Source organism: Sapajus apella, unplaced genomic scaffold (assembly GCF_009761245.1).
Source record: "Sapajus apella isolate SASKATOON/1434 unplaced genomic scaffold, GSC_monkey_1.0 scaffold6, whole genome shotgun sequence".
NCBI classification, from domain to species: domain Eukaryota; kingdom Metazoa; phylum Chordata; class Mammalia; order Primates; family Cebidae; genus Sapajus; species Sapajus apella.
This window is the reverse complement of record NW_022436946.1, coordinates 32,696,263-32,718,115: the sequence shown is the minus strand read 5'-3', so window position 1 is coordinate 32,718,115 and position 21,853 is coordinate 32,696,263. Positions and strand designations below refer to the sequence as shown.

At 38.3% G+C, this 21,853-nt stretch overlaps 1 long non-coding RNA gene and 1 other non-coding gene across 2 annotated transcripts; one reads left to right on the top strand and one right to left on the bottom strand.

Moving 5' to 3' along the window:
- The first annotated feature begins 1,410 nt into the window (after nucleotides 1-1,410).
- LOC116549044 lies at nucleotides 1,411-2,181 on the top strand. The gene is made up of 3 exons (XR_004267684.1): nucleotides 1,411-1,424; nucleotides 1,985-1,989; nucleotides 2,073-2,181. It is a non-coding gene; the product is annotated as an uncharacterized LOC116549044 (long non-coding RNA).
- Nucleotides 2,063-2,226, bottom strand: LOC116549847. Its single transcript, XR_004268122.1, has one exon. It is a non-coding gene; the product is annotated as a U1 spliceosomal RNA (small nuclear RNA).
- Nucleotides 2,227-21,853: the final 19,627 nt, after the last annotated feature.

Below are 21,853 nucleotides of genomic sequence, written 5' to 3'. Positions count from 1 at the left end.
TATAACTTTCTGCAATGATGAATGAAATTCTCTATAGTTATGCCATGCAGTAAAGTAGCCACTAGACATGTGGTTAATGAGCACTTGAAATATGGATAGTGTAATAAGGAACTGACTTTTAAATTTTATTTAAGTCATTTAAATGTAAATAGCTCCACTTAGCTAGTGGCTATCATTCTTTGATAGCATAGCTATAGAAGCTCCAGTGAATGGTTCTCAAAGTTTAATATGCATCAGAATCACCTATAGGGCTTATCAAAACAGATCACTGAAACTTACCTCCAGAGTTTCTGATGGACTGCGTATGGAGTGGAGAATCGCAGGATTTGCATGTATAGCAAGTTCTCTGGTGATTCTGATGCTGCTGGCCCACACATTGAGAAAAACTAAACAGTTACCCAACTTCCAGATTCCCAGGACAAAGTGATTGCTGCTTAAAAAAAAAAATAAATAAAGAGGAAAGAAAAGAAGGACACACACACACACACACACACACACACAAACACACACTAGTTCTAACTACATTTCCTTTTCATAGAATTGCCTCTACTACACTAGAAGGTCAGAAACAGAGAAAGTGGAGCTCATCAATGTCATGAACGATTTTTCTCTGTGTTGGTAAAGAAGATGATGTTTTGTTTTAAATCAGAAGATAGTGCATGCCTGCCTGTGTGGCCCTGAGTCTTAGTTCCACTCTAGCAGGAGGCAAAAGAGAATATCTATGTCATCATGACCAAAGTGGACACCTGGCAAAACCCATGTGTCAAGAAACTTGATTAGCTTTTCTTCTTGCTATGCATAATATTAGCAAAGCACCTAATTTATCCTATGAATGTACTATTAAATATCAATGCAGGTCAACTGCAGGCTCAATCCATGGAAAACACATATTTCAGGAGTGGGAAAGAAGAAAATCTCCTAATTCTCCTTCTAACTCTCTACTCATTTAAAACTAGAAATATCAGCGTCTCCTGTTGTAATACATCCAAAGAATTTTGAAGACATGACCTTTGTGTGTTAGTTTTAATGCCATAAAAAAACTTATTCAAAGTGAAGGAATACCACCTAGCAGATTGGTGGGGGAGACGAGAAGGAAAGAAGTCTTTCAGATGCCTTCATATCTCTTGGTGAGTCCAGAAGTTTACTTGCTTGCAGGCTTCTCAGTGTTATAATAAAAAAAGTGTTTTAATCTCATTACCTATATTCAATTATCAGAATTCTTTTCAACTGAAAATTAATTTTTAATCCATTTTGGATGATTGATTTTCAAAGAAACAGGCTATAATAAAATACTTCAAAATAAACACTAATTATACATGTTGCATCAATAATTCAGATGGAACATTTCTCCTTCTTGCCATGTGTGGAAAATTCATTGCATGTATGACCCCAGTTTTTCATGTCTCCATGTATCCACACTCTTTGTTATTATGTCTCCTCCCACACCAACTCTGGGATTCACCAGAGTGAATGACATTCATCAGCCAGTGGGACAGTAGCAAACTTGACACAAGCACAGACTTTTAAAAAATTGCACATTTTTTTATTCTCCTCTGGTTCCTATGTTTTCTTCATTATAATATGCTCAGGACAGTTTGCTAGAGGGTGAAACTTGGAACAGAGAACAAGGCTGCCCAATTATTCCAACTGAAGCCTCAGATATATGAGGGAATTCAGTTAAGATTAGCCATGCCGCCCTGTAGAGCTGCTGCCAACCATAGACTCTTGAGTGAATTCAGCTAATTGCCACCTAGACTAGCAGAACTGCCCATCAGGCCTGCTTACCCATTAGAAAGTAATACATTGTTCTTAAGCCACTAAGTTTTTGGAGTGATTTGCTACACAGCCATAGCTAACTTACAGGTTTTCTTATTAGGCTATCAGCTACAATAGCCCTGTAACATATCTAGGATAGATGATGTGGAAAGAAAGTTACTCATCATGCACATTTACATTCTTTTGTTGTTTTTATGTTTACTTTGAGCCTTTGTTATGGAATCCATGAAATAAGAAAGTTAAAAGAAGGAAATTAAAATTTTTTTTTTAATTTTTTTCTTAAAAACAGGGGAAAGCACGAACGCAGTCCCCCACTGCAATGAATTATGCAGTCGAGTTTCCCACTTTTGGGGAAATCACAGGGGTCAGCACATCTGGAGTGCAATGGATAAGCCTCGCCCTGGGAAAACCACCTTGGTGATCATGGTATCTCCCCTGCCAGGTAAGTATGGAAATTAAAATTCTTATTCCATTCAGATATCAGAAAGTCATTTTCAGACTTAAAAAATTCAATAAAAGTTTTTAAACAAAGTGAGAATGCTGAATGGGAGCTTATTTTTACCATATAATCATAGTCCTAAAGATGACCCTAAAAAGAAAAAAAAAAACCTCCATCTTACATACATCCGTTCTTCCTCCTGCCAACTTACAGCTTACACTCAGTTTCCAGTGGTACAAATTGTCCACCAGCATCAGGCAGGCAGCCTGATAGAGTCTTAACAGGCCCCCTGCTGAGGTGCATCTCTGTTCTCTACTCAGCTGTCCCATCCTGCAGCTACAGTTCTAAAGTTACAGGACAGTTTCTAACTTCGTGTTTGCCCCAAGGCATCAGAACCAAGGCACATGATTTGTAATTTATGAGGACACCCACAGAGCTGTCACTTGCAAGGCAGGTGTTGGGAAAATGGCAAGCAGCTCTAGGAAAGAAAAGAACTCTGATCTCACCCCTGAATAACGGTGGCCAACCTAGTCATGGATAGGAAGCGTTGACATAAGCGAGCTTTAAAAATAAAGCAATGGCTCATCTTGCTGAAGGCACTCTCTGTCTTTACACAGTGAAAGGTAACAGATTTAAGTAATCTATGAATAAATTGGGCACAATGTTTATCTGAGCCTTTCTGTATACTTTTGAACTATGTTTTGCCATCTAAACTGCCAATTTTGGTATCCTGTGGATAAACAGGACAAATCAAAATTCAAACCAATAGTTCCACAGAATGCAAAGGATAAGGATCTCCCAACCTCCCTAAAAGAAATAATACAAAATGGAAACCAAAATAAATTAACTCAAGAATTAGATTAAATGAATTTTAATAAATTATTTACCCAACTAACATTTTAAAGTATAAATTGTCAATCAATATGTTAGCAGCCTAATGTTTTTGTGTCAACTGGGTTTGATCTCATTGCAGTTTATTTTAAATTCCAATTTATGGTAATATTTCAGAGACTAATAAAGTGTAATTTAATCTGAAATTTATTTAGATGGAGTGGAAGTCTATTTATAAGTAAAAGTGGAGTGAAAGTCTCGAGGCATTTTCAAAGCCCCACAAGGCACACATTGCTACTCTGGATGGAAAGAATATCAGCTAGGAAGCAATCTGAGCTGTGAAACCAAATGACATCATGATGAAAAGGTTCCAAGATTTAAAAAGTATTGCTTACTGATAGGCAACTCAGCTTTCCATCTTGGGCCTGAGAGTTCCAGTGGGATGTCTGTGTTACAATGCAAGTCTAGCCAACTCCACACTATGAGAAAGTGACAATGAACATAGAGACTCAAATATCAGGTTGATTGCTGGTTGCAATTAGAACTTTCACATTACCAAGCTAGAGGATTTTTTTCTTCCTTTGGTAAGGACAGACCAGATTGGCAGATATTTCCCATTACCACATTCTTAAAATCTTCCTTCCTTATCACTTGCATCCCAGTATTGACAGCTCACATTCTTCTTACAGATTTCTCTATGTTGCCTACTAATGAAGAGTCAGCAAATCACCCAATGACATAATCCATTATGTCCTGCACCCTCATGCCTCTACTATAAATGATCAGGGCTGAAAAGAACAGTTAAGGAGGTTCTGGAAAACTCCAAGCCACTTATTTGGCTCTTAGCCTGGAAAAACTCCTGACGGAAAGCCTGTCTGGTGCCCTTGGCAGAGCCCCACAAGATCTAGTAAAATGCCAAAGAGGAGACAGCATGAAATCAAGGGGGAAGCATGTTGTAAAGCAAAAGTGCTACACCTGGCCAAGGCAGATTTGAGAAATTATTATTGACTGGCTGGGTGATTTCAATACAGGTATAAAAACACAGAGATGGCATTCTCGTGTCAATTTTTATTTGGTGGTTTCAGACCGAACTTACTTCCTATTTATTTGCCTTTTTTCTAAGAACTGGGATATACAGTCTTGATGAAAATGAAAGGATATCTTTCAGCTGTCCTTTTCCTTCTTTGCAAGATCCAAGAAGACAAAAAGATTGAAAGCTCAAGGAGGAAGTCACTAAAATATCTGGAGAGCATCAACTATTTCACATTGAATCTCAGCTCAGCAACTATGCACACCAGCTTGATCTCTGTTGTAAAAGCCTCTGAGGTCAGATTTTTCCATTATTGCCCTCCTACCTTACCTACCTTCACCATCCCACACAGTGGGCTGATCTGAAAGTGTGAGATCCTAAGGAGGTGTGAAGGTGGGAAAATTTGTTCTGAACACTCAGCTGTTGGAAAATCTCTAAAGATCCACTAGCAGGCAAGTATTTTAGAATGCTCTGCATTTCATCAGAATGCGTGTTCATGAACAAACATCAAGGAACCTCAGCCTAGGGCTTTAAGAATAGGAAATGGTGGAAACAGCCATAAACTTATGCTCGGACTTAAAAATCTCTGGCCGATCTACAAGGTCGGCTTCAGGTTCAGTAATAAAAGAATACATTAAAACCTGAATTTTACCATTCTTTATATATTCTTCATTATTACGGAGATGATAATAAGAAAGTAGCTCAGATGTCTTGATGTGTTGACAAAAGGAGCTCAAGACAAATAAGATTTTAGGTTTCTGGTCTTATACACCTGAGTAAGATTCATACTTGGCAACTTATGGGCTATGTGAACTTGATCAAATTACTTAATCTCTCCGAGTCTCATTTTCCTTACCTGCAAATAGGGAAAACATGCTTGCTGTGTGGTATTACGACAAGGATGAATCAAGATGATATATGTAAGGCACCTAGGATGGTAATAGTCTATTTTTATCACATAGATTGACTTATTATTAGCAGCTAGTTGTCTTTGAACATGAATAGGTATATTTATTTAACAAATATTTATTTCTCATCTGCCATGAGCCAGGCATCCTTTAAAATAAGTTCTTTTGAAAAAAATTAAAACGTACTTTAGTTTTTTTAAAAAAAGAATATTTTTCTCATCTCTTTTACATCTGGCTTCATCGACAGCATTTAGGGAATACAAAAGTGGAATAATCAAATGGGTAGTGACACAACCATGACATGTATTGAAAAAAGCAGTGTGTCACTAAGTGCCAAAATGAAACAACACGGATTTAAACTCTCAAACTTGACTCAATATAGCACTCTAAAGATATGATAAACTTTTAGCTTTCTCAGAACTATATTAAGGATTTTCTCAGAAGACCCGATCATGTCTAATGTATGCTATTTCAAGGTTTATAGAATTATCTTATATTATGTCAGAATAGTAGTACTTTAATTTCAACTTCTATAATTCAGATTGAAAAACTTTCTCAAACTTTGTTCATGTTCCCAATATTTATACTGAAAAGGAAATGCTGATTTGCACATCACTACTTGAATTTAGAGCCAGAAGTAACTGCATTTCAAGTTACTTAAATTCCCTGACCCTCAGGTATTTTATCTGTAAAATAAGAATAATCATTTCATCTATAATATTGTTACAAATAATACAATAAAAGTACAATAAAAATTAAGAAGGAACCAAATAAGTGTTAGCCATTTTTTGGCATATTAATTCTATTGCCTCATGTTTTTCTTTATGTTATCCACATTGAATAAATAAACAAAAGCTCACAAATTTCCAAGAATTTACATCACATTAAAAGCGTTCATCAGAGTCCCATAGAAGTCATCTTAAAAGCAGTGGATTTAAGATTAAGTTTTATTTTAACTAAATGCCTTCAATTATAACCATTTTATGAACATTTAATGCCTAGAAATTAGAAGGCATTGGTTTGAATAAATGAGTAACTATTTTAAGCTACATTGCAAAACAAGTACATTTTTCAACATATTTGTCTCCTAGCTCCTAGAGTAGCCTCGTTTACAACAGTTAGCCTAACTATGAAATGGGAAAATTGAGAGTTTTTCAGATTCCTTCAGACAGCATTTATTCCACCATTCACTGTACAATTTTTCTGTATATATTTGTACAAGTGACAGATCTATCTTCCTTCAGTTCATCCTTGTATATTTGAATGTGATCTCTCTAAATATTTTCTTTTCATCCTTTCTTAAAATCGCAAATGATGTAGCTTTTACATAGAAAAGCATATTTTGCACAGAGAACTTTTAGCTCTCCACATAATCAATTTATATTTCCTTCTATGTCAGATTTTGCATATCTATTTGTCATCAGTGAGTGTAAGTTAGTTATAGCTGCATAAAAATCCACCCCCCAAAACTCACCCCCATAAGCTATTGTGATAGCTTATGCAACTGTGGTTTGGCCAGATATTGGCTGATCTAGGCTTGGCTCATCTGGGTATCTCTGTAGATTGCAGGTAGGCTTGTTCATACATCTATAGGTCATCTGAGGTCAGCTGATCTAGACTTGGCTTCCTTCCCATCTTCCACCTGAGAATGGAATGGGGGCTCTGCTTCAAGCTAGGTCCAACTTGGCAAGAGAAACTCTAGTCTATGTGGTTCTTGTTTTCTTATTTTCATCCAGCAGGCTAACCCAGATATGTTCTTCTCATTGGCAATCGCAGGTACAAAAGGACAGACAGAAACATATAAGTCCTATTGAGGCCTAGGCTGAGAACTGGCACACTCTCACTTCTGCCTCATTCTCTTAACCTAAACAAATCACACACGAAGCCCCAAATTAAGGTGAAAGGACACGCCTCCCATAGTTAGAGAACACTGAAAAGTTACATGACAAAGTGAGTACCAGAAATGGTAAAGAAATGGGGCCAGTAACTAGCATGATAAGATCCCAGCAATTGTCAAATCAGCAGCATTTAACCCTTCCAAGGCATCAAAATAGCCTTTTGTTCCCAGAGGCCATTTTGTAGTGCAAGGTGGGAACAGGAAGAACAGCTGCAAGCAATTTGTAGGATTTCATGGCCAGCATAACACCTCTCGTCATGACAGACAGAATATTTACAGCAGAGATTATGGTGCCCCAGACAGTCTTTTCCATAATAATAACATCATTCAGAAAAAAAAACTTGGTTTTCAAGATTGAGTTCAAATTGCTCATGGCTCATTTTCAGTGAGTTAACTTTAGGTAACATTTGAGAGAAAGTATCTTCTGATGGTAACTCATTTTAGTTGACAAAGTTAGGATAAAGTTGACTCTAGTTCTGAGTGAGCCCAAATATAGATGTAGCATTGAGACAATCTTGTCAGCATCATATAACTGTCTTTTATAATATCAATATGGATGTTATTTTTACATGTCTGCTCTTTCTATTCAAAGATCTTTAATTTATATTCTCAGTGTGGAGGTACCATAAGTAAATATGAGACCCTGTAACATTTAACTAATTGGCATCATGATAAAAATGAGTTCTTAGAAGTATTAAACAATAAGGATTATAAGTAATATAGGTGGTTATACAGTATAGTTTTCAAAAGTCAAGCACAGTCATTTCTCCTAATGATATTTACAGTACAAAGAGGAAGCAGTTAAAAGGGCATAAAATATATATCAGACATGAAGTGAGAACAATATAACAATTCAGCATAAACTGTATTATCTGCACCTGGGAGACAGTGAAAGAAAGTTTCTCTGAAGAATTTCCCAAGATGTATTGATGTGATATGTCTGTTGGTCTCTGAAGGGGAAGTTTGACTGTGACACTCCTCTCAGAGCCACTTTAAGCATCTGAAAGAGCCTGCCAACAGTGGCAATCTTTGTTTGGCACAGGCATTCCTCCATATTTCTCACCCAGGAAGGGCAAGGTGACTCCTTACCCATCACCTAAAACAAATTCCGGCTTCCAGCCTGGAGTCTTTTAAACCTGTTCATCTCTTTCCCATTAGCCTTCAAGTGGTGGTTCTCAAGGTACACCAGCATCATCAGCCTCACCTGGGAACTTGTTAGAAAAACAAAGTCTTATGTTTCACCCCAGTCCTGCTGAATCAAAAACTCTAGGGGTGGAATGAAGCAATCTGTGTTTTTACAAATTCTTCAGTAACTCTCATGCTGCTGAAGTTTGAGAATGACTGTTCTCAAGCATGCAGGCAAAAAAATAACACACTTACAAGAAGTGAGGAGGGAAATGACAGGGAACCATTGCTCCTTCTTCTAAGAAAGCCTGATATTTGTCCACTCACTCTGTCTTTATTCTCCTATTGCAAGTCCTGGATAAATAATCTTCCACCCCCTAATTCCCCCACACACTAGATAGTTACATGGACGATAGAGAGATACATAGATAGATAATAGATATTTCATCCTGGATAAAATATACTTACCTAGACGAAGTCAGATTTTAAATTTATCTCAAAGACAACCATGACAGTGATGAGTCAAAAAAGGGTAGTTCATGAGTGTGACAGTGAAAAAGAAGGAAAAGGAAGAGAATAGTCATATTCCTCTGTGTAGTTAAAAGGGGAATCCCGGAGATGCAGCATCTCTCTTTCGAATACATCTTTTTTTTTTTTTTTCCTGAGCATTGCAAACACCAGCAGCTAAGGACCTTCAAAGAGTGAAATCCAGAATAATAACATGTATTAACTCTATGTATTGATGGCTGTTAGGCTTGTCTTAGAAAGATTAGGATATCTTGTTCAGAATCACAAGACAAATGCAATAGCATCTGGGGAGAGAAATGAAGACCACAGCTGGGCATGGTGGCTCATACCTGTGATCCTAGCATTTTGAGAGGCCAACCCAGAGGATCGCTTGAGCCCAGAAGTTCAAGACCAGCCTGGACAACATAGTGAGAACCACCCACATCTACAAAAAAATAAAAAAATAATTAGCTGGGTGTGCTACTGTGTACCTGTAGTCTTGGTTACTCAGGAGGCTGAAGCTAGAGGGTTGCTTAAGCTCAGAAGTTCAAAGTGGTAATGATCTATGATTGTGCTACTGTACTTCAGCCTGGGTGACAAAATGAGACCCTGTCTTTAAAAGAAAACAAAAGATTTAAAGACCATCAGTTGTCACAGCCAATGCTCTAATCCAGGAGGCTCCAAAGTAGCCTAGGTTTACTCCCAGGGGCTCCCAAATAATCCACTGGTATTCTGGGACAAAGCATCAGCACTTATATTTCTATTTAGGTTTACATACAAATGATAAAAAAATTAAGGCTCACAAATATTACTATATATACTGACACTGCCACTTTCACGTAGTTTGTCCCATATGACATGGTACAAGAGAGATTGTATATTAGTCCATTCTCATGCTGCTATAAAGAACTGCCAGAGACTGGGTAATTTAGAAAGGAAACAGGCTTAATTGCCTCACCGTTCTGCAGGACTGAGGAGGCCTCAGGAAACTTACAATCATGACAGAAGGGAAAACAAGCACATCCTTATTCGCATGACAGCAGGAGAAAAATAAAAACCAAATGAAAGGGAAGTTCCTTTAAAAACAAAACTTACTCACTATCATGAGAATAGCATGAGGGAAACCTCCCCTATGATTCAATCACCTCCCATGGACCCCTCCCGTGACATGTGGGGATTATGGCTCCTTCCCTGCAGTAAGCTTCTGCCTAAACATCCAGGCATTTCTATATATTGTCTGAAATCTAGGTAGAGGTTCCCAAACTCCAATTCTTGACTTTTGTGCACCTGCAGGCTCAACACCTTGTTGAAGCTGCCAAGGCCTGAGGTTTGGCAACTACAATTCCAGGTGAGATTTAGGTGGGGACACAGCCAAACCATATCATTCCACCCCAGGCCCCTCCCAAATCTCATGTTTCCACATTTCAAAACATTATCATGTCTTTCTAACAGTCCCCCAAAATCTTTATTCATTCCACTATTAACTCAAGTCCAATTCCAAAGACTCACCTGAGACAAGGCAAGTCCTTTCTGTCTATGAGCCTGTAAAGTCAAAAGCAAGTTAGTTACTTCCTAGATACATGGGGATACACATATCAGGTAAATACAGCCATTCTGAATGGGAGAAATTGGCCAAAACAAAAGGGTTACAGGCCCCATGCAAGTCTGAAATCCAATAGGGCAGTCATTAAACCTTAAAGTTTCAAAATGATCTCCTTTGACTTCATGTCTCACGTCCAGGTCATGCTGATGCAAGAGGTGGGCTCCCACAGCTTGAGCAGCTCCACTCCTGTGACTTTGCTGGGTATAGCCCTTCCCCCAGATACTTTCAACAGCTGATGTTGAGTGCCTGCAGCTTTTCCAGGAACACATTGCAAACTGTCAGTGGATCTACCATTCTGTGGTCTGAAGCATAGTGGCCCTCTTCTCAGAGCTCCACTAGGCAGTGCCCCAGTGTGTACTCTCTGTGGGGCTACAACTACATATTTCTCTTTTGTACTGCCATAGCTGAGGTTCTCCATGAGAGCTCCACTCCTGCAGTAAACTTCCGCCTAGACTTCCAGGCATTTCTATACATTCTCTGAAATCTAGGCAGAGGTTCCCAAACCTTGATTCTTGACTTCGGTGTACCTGCAGGCTCAACATTACATAAAAATTGCCAAGGCTTGGGGCTTAAACCCTGTTAAGCCATGACTTGAGCTGTACCTTGGATCCTTTTAGCTATGACTGGAGCAGCTGGAACATGAGTCACCAATAGGCTGCACACAGCAGGGGAACCCTGGGTCTGGCCCACAAAACCATTATTTTCTCCTAGGCATCCAGACCTGTGATAGGAGGGGCTGCTGGGAATGTCTCTGACATTTTCCCCATTATCTTGGCACTTAACATTTGACTCCTTGTTACTTACATAAATTTCTGTAGCAGCCTTGAATTTCTTTCCAGAAAATGGGTTTTTCTTTTCTATTGCATCATCAGGCTGCAAATTTTCCAAATTTTTATGCTGTGCTTCCTCTTGAACACTTTGCTGCTTAAAAATTTCTTTTGCCAAAAGAGAGCCCGCATAGCCAAGTCAATTCTAAGCAAAAAGAACAAAGCGGGGGGGTATCACACTACCAGACTTCAAGCTATACTACAAGCCTACAGTAATCAAAACAGCATGGTACTGGTACCAAAACAGAGATATAGACCAATGGAACAGAACAGAGGCCTTGGAGGCAACACAACATATCTACAACCATCTGATCTTTGACAAACCTCACAAAAACAAGCAATGGGGAAAGGATTCCCTGTTCAATAAATGGTGTTGGGAAAGCTGGCTAGCCATGTGCAGAAAGCAGAATATGGACCCCTTCCTGACACCTTACACTAAAATTAACTCCAGATGGATTAAAGACTTAAACATAAGACCTAACACCATAAAAACCCTAGAAGAAAATCTAGGCAAAACCATTCAGGACATAGGTGTAGGCAAGGACTTCATGACCAAAACACCAAAAGCATTGACAACAAAAGCCAAAATAGACAAATGGGACCTAATCAAACTCCACAGCTTCTGCACAGCAAAGGAAACAATCATTAGAGTGAATCGGCAACCAACAGATTGGGAAAAAATTTTTGCAGCTTACCCATCTGACAAAGGGCTGATATCCAAAATTTACAAAGAACTAAAACAGATTTACAAGAAAAAAACTAACAAGCCCATTCAAAAGTGGGCAAAGGATATGAACAGACACTTTACAAAAGAAGACATACGTGAGGCCAACAAACATATGAAAAAATGCTCATCATCACTGGTCATCAGAGAAATGCAAATCAAAACTACATTGAGATACCATCTCATGCCAGTTAGAATGGCGATCATTAAAAAATCTGGAGACAACAGATGCTGGAGAGGATGTAGTGAAATAGGAACAATTTTACACTGTTGGTGGGAGTGTAAATTAGTTCAACCATTGTGGAAGACAGTGTGGCGATTCCTCAAGGACCTAGAAATAGAAATTCCATTTGACCCAGCAATCCCATTACTGGGTATATATCCAAAGGATTACAAATCGTTCTACTATAAGGACACGTGTACACGAATGTTCATTGCAGCACTGTTTACAATAGCAAAGACCTGGAACCAACCCAAATGCCCATCGATGATAGACTGGATAGGGAAAATGTGGCACATATATACCATGGAATATTATGCAGCCATGAAAAACGACGAGTTTGTGTCCTTTGTAGGGACATGGATGAACCTGGAAACCATCATTCTCAGCAAACTGACAGAAGAGCAGAAGATCAAACACCGCATGTTCTCACTCATAGGCGGGTGTTGAACAATGAGAACACATGGACACAGGGAGGGGAGCACTACACACTGGGGTCAGTTGGGGGGAAATAGGGGAGGGACGGTGGGGGGTGGGAAGCTGGGGAGGGATAGCAGGGGGAGAAATGCCAGATGTAGGTGATGGGGAGGAAGGCAGCAGATCACACTGCCAGGTGTGTTCCTATGCAACAATTTTGCATGTTCTTCACATGTACCCCAAAACCTAAAATGCAATAGAATAAATAAATGGGAAAAAAAATTTCTTTTGCCAGATACCCTAAATTATCTTTCTCAAGTTCAATGTTCCACAAATCTCTAGGGCAGGGGCAAAATGCCATCTGTCTCTTTGCATAGGACAGTGACCATTACTCCAGTTCCCAAGTTTCTCATCTCTGAGACCACCTCAGCCAGGACTTTATTGTTCGTATTATCAGCAGTTTGGTCAAAGCAATTCAACAAGTCTCTAGGAAGTTCCACAGTTTCCCTAATATTCCTGTCTTCTGAACCCTCCAAGTCTCTAAGAAGTTCTAAACTTTCCCACATTTTACTGTCTTCCTCTTAGCCCTCCAAACTGTTCCAAACTCTGCCTCTTATCCAGTTACAAAGTTGCTTCTACATTTTCTGGCATCTTTATAGCAGCACCCAACTCTCTGTGGTACCAGTTTACTGTATTAGTTCATTCTTCCGCTGCTATAAAGAACTGTTTGAGACTGGATAATCTAGAGAGGAAAGTGGTTTAATTGACTCACATTTCTGCAGGCATGAGGAAGCCTCAGGAAACTTACAATCATGGCAGAAGGGGAAGCAAACACATCCTTCTTCACATGGTGACAAGAAGAAAATAAGTGAGAATTGAGCAAATGGGAAAGCCCATTATAAAACCATCAGACCGTACTTGCTATCACGAGAACAGCATGGGGGAAACTGCCCTCATGATTCAATTACCTCCCACGAAGTCCCTTCCATGACATGTGAGGATTATGGCAACTGCAATTCAAGATGAAATTTGGGTGGGGACACAGACAAACCATGTTAGTGTGAGAAACTATGGTGCAGAGGGCTTGACAGAGGATCTCTCACTCATCCATTTGCTTTCAGTGTATCACAACATTTAAATAGATTTTTGGTTTTAAGACTACCCATTACTAAATGGAGCCATAAGAATCTTATACAGAAATCTTACATTAAAAATAATACTAATAAGATAGGTAGAGTGGAAGGGAGAAAAAACTATAAGTTAATCAGATCTTCCAAGAAGCTAGTCAATAAAAATTTAAATTATTAAAGAAAATTTGTAATGTGTACTTATAACCACTACCTTTTTAGAAAACTTTGCCTTCAGTATACAATACTTTATTTCTTGAAATATTAGTAAATAATAATATGAAGCTGTCATGATCAACAAGACATTTATCAGTGAATTTCTGTGACATAATGTCACATCTCTGCACTTTTTAAAAACAATGTTCAAAATCATTCACTTTAACTCACTGAACTTTATGTTTCTTTTGCAGTTTCTTACAAATTAGCAAATTTTTTTTAAAAAATAAGGCAATACAATTTTTGATTCAAAAATAACTAAAAAGCAAGTAGAATCAGAAAAGTGGCAAATTAAGTTGCTTGTCAATAAATATTGTTGGAAGGTGCCTGGAAGATTTAAGAAACCAAATTTAATTACACAATGTGTGCTGTTTGCAATACAGTTGGATGAAATAACAAATTTTTGCAATTCCTCTCAGTTTATGGTATTTATTGGATTTCATTTCAATAATGAAATACACAAGTGATATTTATGAGTCATTAAATAAAAGATGTACCAGAGAAGATATAATGTCAACAACTATTTAACTTTTTTATTAATAATAATATTTATAGGAACACTGTAAAATAACTGCTATTAGAATAGCTACTTTGAAACCATAAAAAGATTCCAGGGTAAATTGCAGAGATGATGCTGCATTGTATTCTTCATAGGCAAGTTTTTGCAACAAGGAAGGTAAAATCAGTGGTGCACTATGTGATGTAGAATAACACAGATGAGGTTAGACCTTATAAAAACAAGAACTTTGAAATATCTTTGTACTATTTTCTAATTAGATAGGAGTATAATTCTTTTAAAAATCTTACATCACTCAGAATACCACTGAAGATCGTATTGCAGATACTTTACAAAGGGCTGATGAATTTAAAGGTAACATCTATTTATCTTTACAAAAAGACAAGCATTCCCAACTTGTTGATCTTTCCTGTGATGACAAAGGTTGTCAGTAATATGCTGCCCAGGATTAACCAAAAAGACCACACTAAATATTCTGTTTCAAGGTAAAATTGATGTTTTTGTAGTGAGTGAGAAGGTAATTGCTTTTTGAAAGAAATTCATTATCCAGAAAAAATATTTGGAAATGAATTTCTGGAAGTGTTTCTCTGACAGTGATTTTGTTGCTGAAAGTGATTTATCACCTAGAAAAATCATTTTAAAGGATTTGTGCCTAAAAAAAGAAATCATTGATTTTTTGAACTAATTTGGCAAAAAAAAAAAAAAAAAAAAAAAAAAACAACTCTAAAATGAAGTATTTTCCACTTAGTTTCCTTGAAACACTGATTGACATCTGGAAAGACAAAAATTCACTAGCCTAATTTCATTAACAAAAAAGGATTAAATAGGATTGAAAAGTGAGCGTTTGGCTAGCCATATGTAGAAGAATGAAAATAGACTCCACCTTTCACTATATACAACAATTAACTCAAGATGAACTAAAAAATTAAACTTAAGACCTCAATTATAAGAATCCTAGAAGAAAACCTAGGAAACACCATTCTGAACATGGGCCTTGGGAAGCAATTTGTGACTAAGTCTTCAAAAGCAATTGCAACAAAAAACAAAAATTGTCAAGTGGAATCTAATTAAACTAAAGAGCATCTGCACAGCAAAAGAAACTATCAACAAAATAAACAGACAACCTAGATAATGAAGAAAATATTCACAAGCTATGCATCTGACAAAGGTCTAATATCCAGAATCCATAAGAAACTTAAGCAATTGAACAAGCAAAAAATAAATAAACCCATTTAAAAATGGGCAAAATAAATGAACAGACACTTCTAAAAAAAAGACACCCAAGTTTCCAACAAACATAGGAAAAAATGCTCCACAACATTAATCCTAAGAAAACCACAGTGAGATACCATCTCACAAAAGTCAGAATGGCTATTACTAAAAAGTAAAAAAATAACAGATGCTGTTGAGGCTGCAGAGAAACGGGAATGCTTACACACTGTTGGTGGGAATGTAAGTTTGTTCAGCCACTGTGGAGAACAGTTTGGAGATTTCTCAAAGAACTTAAAACTATCATTCAACTCAGAATTCACATTACTGGGCATATATCCAAAAAAAATCAAATTATCCTGTCAACAAGGCAAATGTACTCACATGCTCATTGCAGCACTATTCACAATAGCAAAGACATGAAATCAACCTAGGTGCCCAGCAGTCGTGGATTGGATAAAGAAATTTGGTATCTGTACACCATTTTATTAGTCCATTTTCACACTGCTGATAAAGACATACCCAAGACTGGACAATTTACAAAAGAAACAGGTTTATTGGACTTACAGTTTCATGTGACTGTGGAGGCCTCAAAATCATGTCAGAAGGTGAAAGGCAAGATGAAACAAGTCACATCTTACATGGTTGGCAGCAGGGAAAGAAAGAACTTGTGCAGAGAAACTTCTGTTTTTAAAACCCATCAGATCTCATGAGACCCATTCACTATCAAGTGAACAGCAGGGAAAGACCCACCCCCATGACTCAGTCATCTCCTACAGGGTCCCTCCCACAAACACCTGAGAATTACAGAAGCTACAAGATAAGATTTGGGTGGGAACACAGAGCCAAACCATATCATTCTGCCCTTAACCTCTCCCAAATCTCATGTCCCCAAATTTCAAAACACAATCATGCCTTTCTAACAGTCCCTCAAATTCTTAACTAATTCCACTACCGACTCAAAAATCCAAGCCCAAAGTCTCATTGGAAACAAGGAAAGTCCCTTCCACCTATGAACCTGTAAAATCAAAAGCAAGTTACTTACTTCCTAGATACAATGGGTATATAGGTATTGCGTAAATACAGCCATACAAATGGGAGAAATTGGCCAAAATAAAGGGGCTACAGGACCCATGCCAGTCTGAAATCAACCAGGGCAGTCAAATCTTAAAGCTCCAAAATGATCTTCTTTGACTCCATGTCTCACATCCAGGTCATGCTGTTGCAAGAGGTTGGTTCCCATGGTCTTGGGCAGCTCTGCCTCTGTGGCTTTGCAGGGTACAGCCTCTCTCCAAGCTGTTTTCACAGACTGGTGTTGAGTGTCTGTGGCTTTTTCAGTGTACAGTGTAGGTTGTCAGTGGATCCACCATTCTGGGGTCTGGAGGATGGTGGCCCTCTTCTCATAGCTCCACTAGGCTGTGCCCTAGTACAGACACTGTGTCGGTGCTTGAACCCCATTTCCCTTCCACACTACCCTAGCAGAGGTTCTCCATGAGGGCCCCGCCCCTACAGAAAACTTTTGCCTGGGCATCCAGGCATTTCCTTACATCCTATGAAATCTAGATGGAGGTTCTCAAACCTCAATTTTTTACTTCTGTGCACCCATAGGCATAACACCATGTGGAAGCTGCCAAGGCTTAGAGCTCGCACCCTCTGAAGCCACAGCCTGAGCTCTACAGTAGCCCCTTTCAGTCATTGCTGGAGTGGCTGAGATGCAGGACATCAAGTCCCTAGGCTACACACAGCACAGTGACCTGGGCCTGGCCCATGAAACCACCCTTTCCTCCTGGGCCTGTGATGGGAGGGGATGCCTCAAAGGTCTATGACAAGCCCTGGAGACATTTTCCTCATTGTCTTGGTAATTCACATTCAGCTCCTCGTAATTTTGTAAATTTCTGCAGCCAGCTAGAATTTCTCCTCAAAAAATGGGATTTTCTTTTTTATTGCATTGCCAGACTACAGATTTTCTGAACTTTTATGCTGTTTCCCTTTTGAAACTGAATGCCTTTGACAGCACCCAAGTCACATCTTGAAGGCTTTGCTGCTTAGAAATTTCTTCCACCAGATACCCTAAATTATCTCTCTCAAGTTCAAAGTTCCACAAATCTCTAGGGCAGGGGCAAAATGCCACCAGTCTCTTTGCTAAAACAAAACAAGTCACCTCACCTTTACTTCAGTTCCCAATAAGTTCCTTATCTCCATCTGCAACTGCCTCAACCTGGACCTTATTGCTCATATCACTATCAACATTTTTGTTGAAGCCATGCAAAAAGTCTCTAGGAAGTTCCAAACTTTCCCACAGTTTTCTGTCTTCTTCTAAGCCTTCCAAACTGTTGCAACCTCTGCCTGTTATCCAGTTCCAAAGTTGCTTCCACATTTTTGGGTATCTTTTCATCAATGCCCCACTCTCCCAGTACCAATTTACTGTATTAGTCCATTTTCATGCTGCTGATAAAGACATACCCGAGACTGGGCAGTTTACAAAAGAAACACAGTTATTGGACTTACAGTTGCACATATTTGTGGAGGCCTCAAAATCATGGCGTAAGGTGAAAGGCAAGGGGGAAAGTCACATCTTACACGGTTGGTTGCAGGCAAAGAGAGAGCTTGTGCAGAAAAACTCCTGTTTTTAAAACCGTTGTAGCTCTTGAGACCTATTCACTATAATGAGAATAGCACAGGAAAGACCCACCCCCATAATTCAGTCATCTCCCACTGGGTCCCTCCCACAGCAGATGGGAAGTATGGGAGCTACAAGATGAGATTTGGGTGGGGACACAGAGCCAAACCATATCAACCATGGAATATGACAGAGTCATCTAAAACAAGATCATGTCCTTGCAGCAACATGGATGCAGTTGGAGGCCATTATCCTCAGCAAATTAATGCAGTAACAGAAAACCAAATACTGCATGTCCTCAAAAACAGGAGCTAAACATTGGGTACTCATGGATATAAAGACAGCAACAACAGACACTGGGGACTACTAGAGGGCAAAATAAGGGAGTGGGGAAAGGGTTGAAAAATAACACTTGTAGTATGTGATCAGTACCTGGATGATGGGATCATTCATATCCCAAACCTCAGCATCATGCAATATACCCATGTAACAAACAGGCAAATGTACCTCCTGTATCTAAAATAAAAGCTGGAAAAATAAATACATACATAAATACATGAAAAAGAAAAAAGTGAACATTGTATTTAGTAAATGCAGCCAATAATACTTCCTCTGCATAGAACTATGTATCTTCATGAAGTATTTTTTTCAGCTGTAGCAGTCAACTTAGTATCAGATCTTTGAAACATTGTATCACAAAGGTTCACACCAAGATTTTTCTGTAATAAGTATTATCAATCACATGATTATTTTCCAAAAACACTATTGTTAAAATTTTGTAGTAAAATCAAATTGAGGATGGGACAGTGGCTCACACATATATCCCAGCACTTTGGGAGGCCATATCAGGAGGATGACTTGGGCCCAGAAGGTCAAGACCAGCTTGGGCAACTGTATTAGTCCATTCTCACGTTGTTATAAAGAACTACCTGAGACAGGGGAATTTTAAAGAAAAGAGATTTAATTGACTCATAGTTCCACAGGCCGGACAGGAAACATGGCTAGGGAAGCCTCAGAAAACTTACAATCATGACAGAAGGACAAAGGGGAAGCAAGCACATCTTCACATGGCAGTAGGAGAGAGAGAGCATGAAGGGGAAAGTACTTCACACTTTTAAACAACCAGATCTCACAAGAATTCACAAGAATAGCAAGGGAGAAATTCACCCGCATGGTCAATCACCTCCCACCAGGTCCTGCCCTCAGCACTGGGGATTACAATGCAACATGAGATTTTGGTGGAGACACAGAGTGAGACCATGTCAGCAACATAGTGAGACCCTAACTCTACAAAAATATTAAAAATTGGCCAGGCATGGTGGTACAAGCCTGTAGTCCCAGCTACTCTGGAGGCTGAAGTGGGAGGATTACTTGAGTGTGAGAGATCAAGCCTGTAATGAACTGTGATCAGACTACTGCATGACAGCCTGGGCAGCAGACCCTGTCTCAAAAAAAAAAAAAAAAAACAACCGAAAGACCAAAAAGGGGATTTTTTTTTTACCATTAATAAATTGAATTCATTATAAATATGCACTTTTTCTGTATATGACCCTTTAAATATATGTTTTGTGGGTTTTATAATGTGAATAATAGAGTAGCACATATATGTGCTTTTAAACAATTATGCAAATATTAATACTCAATGTGTTTGCTTAGAAATATTTTATTGATGGAGTATACAATCAAACAATTTGAGCCTACTTCTTTAATTTATCTATCATGTTACCACCTACACCTGTATTAAGCCTATAAAAAATAGAGCCATAATATACCTAATAATGTGAAAGTCTCTTATAGTTCTTTGTCTTTAAACTCTCTTGCAGAAAAAAAAGGTGTAATAAAAAGTGTATTCTCAATTATAGTAGAAGGGGAAAGAAAATTAGCAAAATGTTTTTGTAAAAATTTACATCAAGAGTTTTAAAAATCACTATATTTTCAGACCTCATAATTCAACTCTGAGAGCCTATTTCCAAAGAGATAATCTGAATTGGAGAGAAAAGCTCTATGTACAAAGACCTTCTTTTTCAGATTACTTTTAACAAATCAAAAACTGGGAGAAAATAAAATCAAGAGTACAAGAATTTTTTAAATTAAGAGAATAAGTTCACATGTTCACCACTAAATGAAATAATGTGATATAATCATGTTTACAGTTACGACGTGTAAAAAATGCTGAACAATGACCTTGTCCTTGAAAACAGTAGACATCAAAATGAGAACAAAAATGCTTAGATAGGAAGAAAAGACAGACACATTTACATTAAGGTGGTTGCCTTTGAAATATTTCATGTTTTTTTTATTTTTCTTTTTCCCTTCAATTAGCATGAGTTCTTTTATAATAAAGAAAAAGGAAGTGCATGTAACCCACATTTTCCAAGTCCTTCACCCTGAAGATGCTCCTGGGTTTATTAGCCTCCAGTCCCACTCCCCAACACCCCACCCCATAGCCCTCTGGCCACATACCTGCAGGGATGCTTTTTCTTGGCCCTTCCGTCCCACAGGGGTCTAGTGCTAAGCTATACTACCACTGACTGCATTCCTGATGTCCTTTCATGTCACAGCTTCTGCATGAAAGTAGAAGACCTTGACATGTCACTAGTACTCTCACCAACAGGTACCCTACACTTAAGTCAGACACATTGATACAGCCCTTCAGAAGGAACTACTTGCGATTTCAATCCCAAGGATATTTTTCTCAGCTACATCGATGTGGCCTAACAACAAATCATTAAATTGTCAGTGTGCTGTTATTATGAAGTAAGACTTCAAATGGATATCTTCAACCACCTACACATCCATCAACTGTAGGATGGATAAAGCCACTGTGGATAAATATCATATTTATATAATGGAACACTACGTGGCAATGAGAATGAACAACTCACAGACAACAATGTGGAAGACCGTTAGAGGCACATTGTTAAATGGGGAGAGTGAGACCCCAAACTACATTATATGTGATTCTATTTATATCAAGTTCAAAAACTGGCAGCACTGATATATGCTGGTAAAAGACAGGACGGTGAGATAGGGAGAAAAAAGGGGGCCTCCTGGGATTCTGGTGAGTTTTGCCTACTATCTCAATGTCATGTTTTGTAAAAATTCACATATGCACCATATAGGAGTCAGGCACGAGATTATCAAATTGTCTAAAATTTTAATTTTTTGTTTAAAAAGAGTGACTGTTGGAGGCTACCATAACTTGCCATGCTTGGCCCCACAACATAGAAACATGCTTGTTATCTGCTGGTGAAATCAGTCGAGAATTGCTTGTTTGACGTACTCTTTAAACCCCTGGCTCTGGCTTCTCTATTTGTTCTTTTGTTTTTATCACCATTTCCTTCTTTTGTATTTCACCACGATGTCTTCCCAGTTAGGATCTTTTGTTTCTGTCAAAAATTTTAACTATTCTTTCCATTTAGAAGAGACCTCTCCTAGGTTGTATAGGATTCAGGGTCTTCTTTCTGTTCTGCCCCATGGCAAATGTTCTTGTCTAGCTTGTTCTCAATGGGCAAATTTCAGGTTCTTATATTTTTGCATAAATTAGTACGATGATAAAATATTCTGAATATATCTTTCCTCTGCCATTTTGCAACCTTATACAATTATCCTAGATATGGCTAAAAACTTGATGAATAAGTAGTGATTCTTTATTTACCACACACCAAGAAATGACCTGTGAGTGTATCTACAAGGTGTTCTGACCTACAGCTAGCCAGTCTTGGCTTGAGAAAAAAATGCATACATATACAACTATTTGAGACCAGAAGTTCAATTTTTTTAATGGTACACACGTAACTATGATTTGATCAGTCAATTCATAAGTGTGCTATATTTAGGAATTTTTAATGCAACAATGT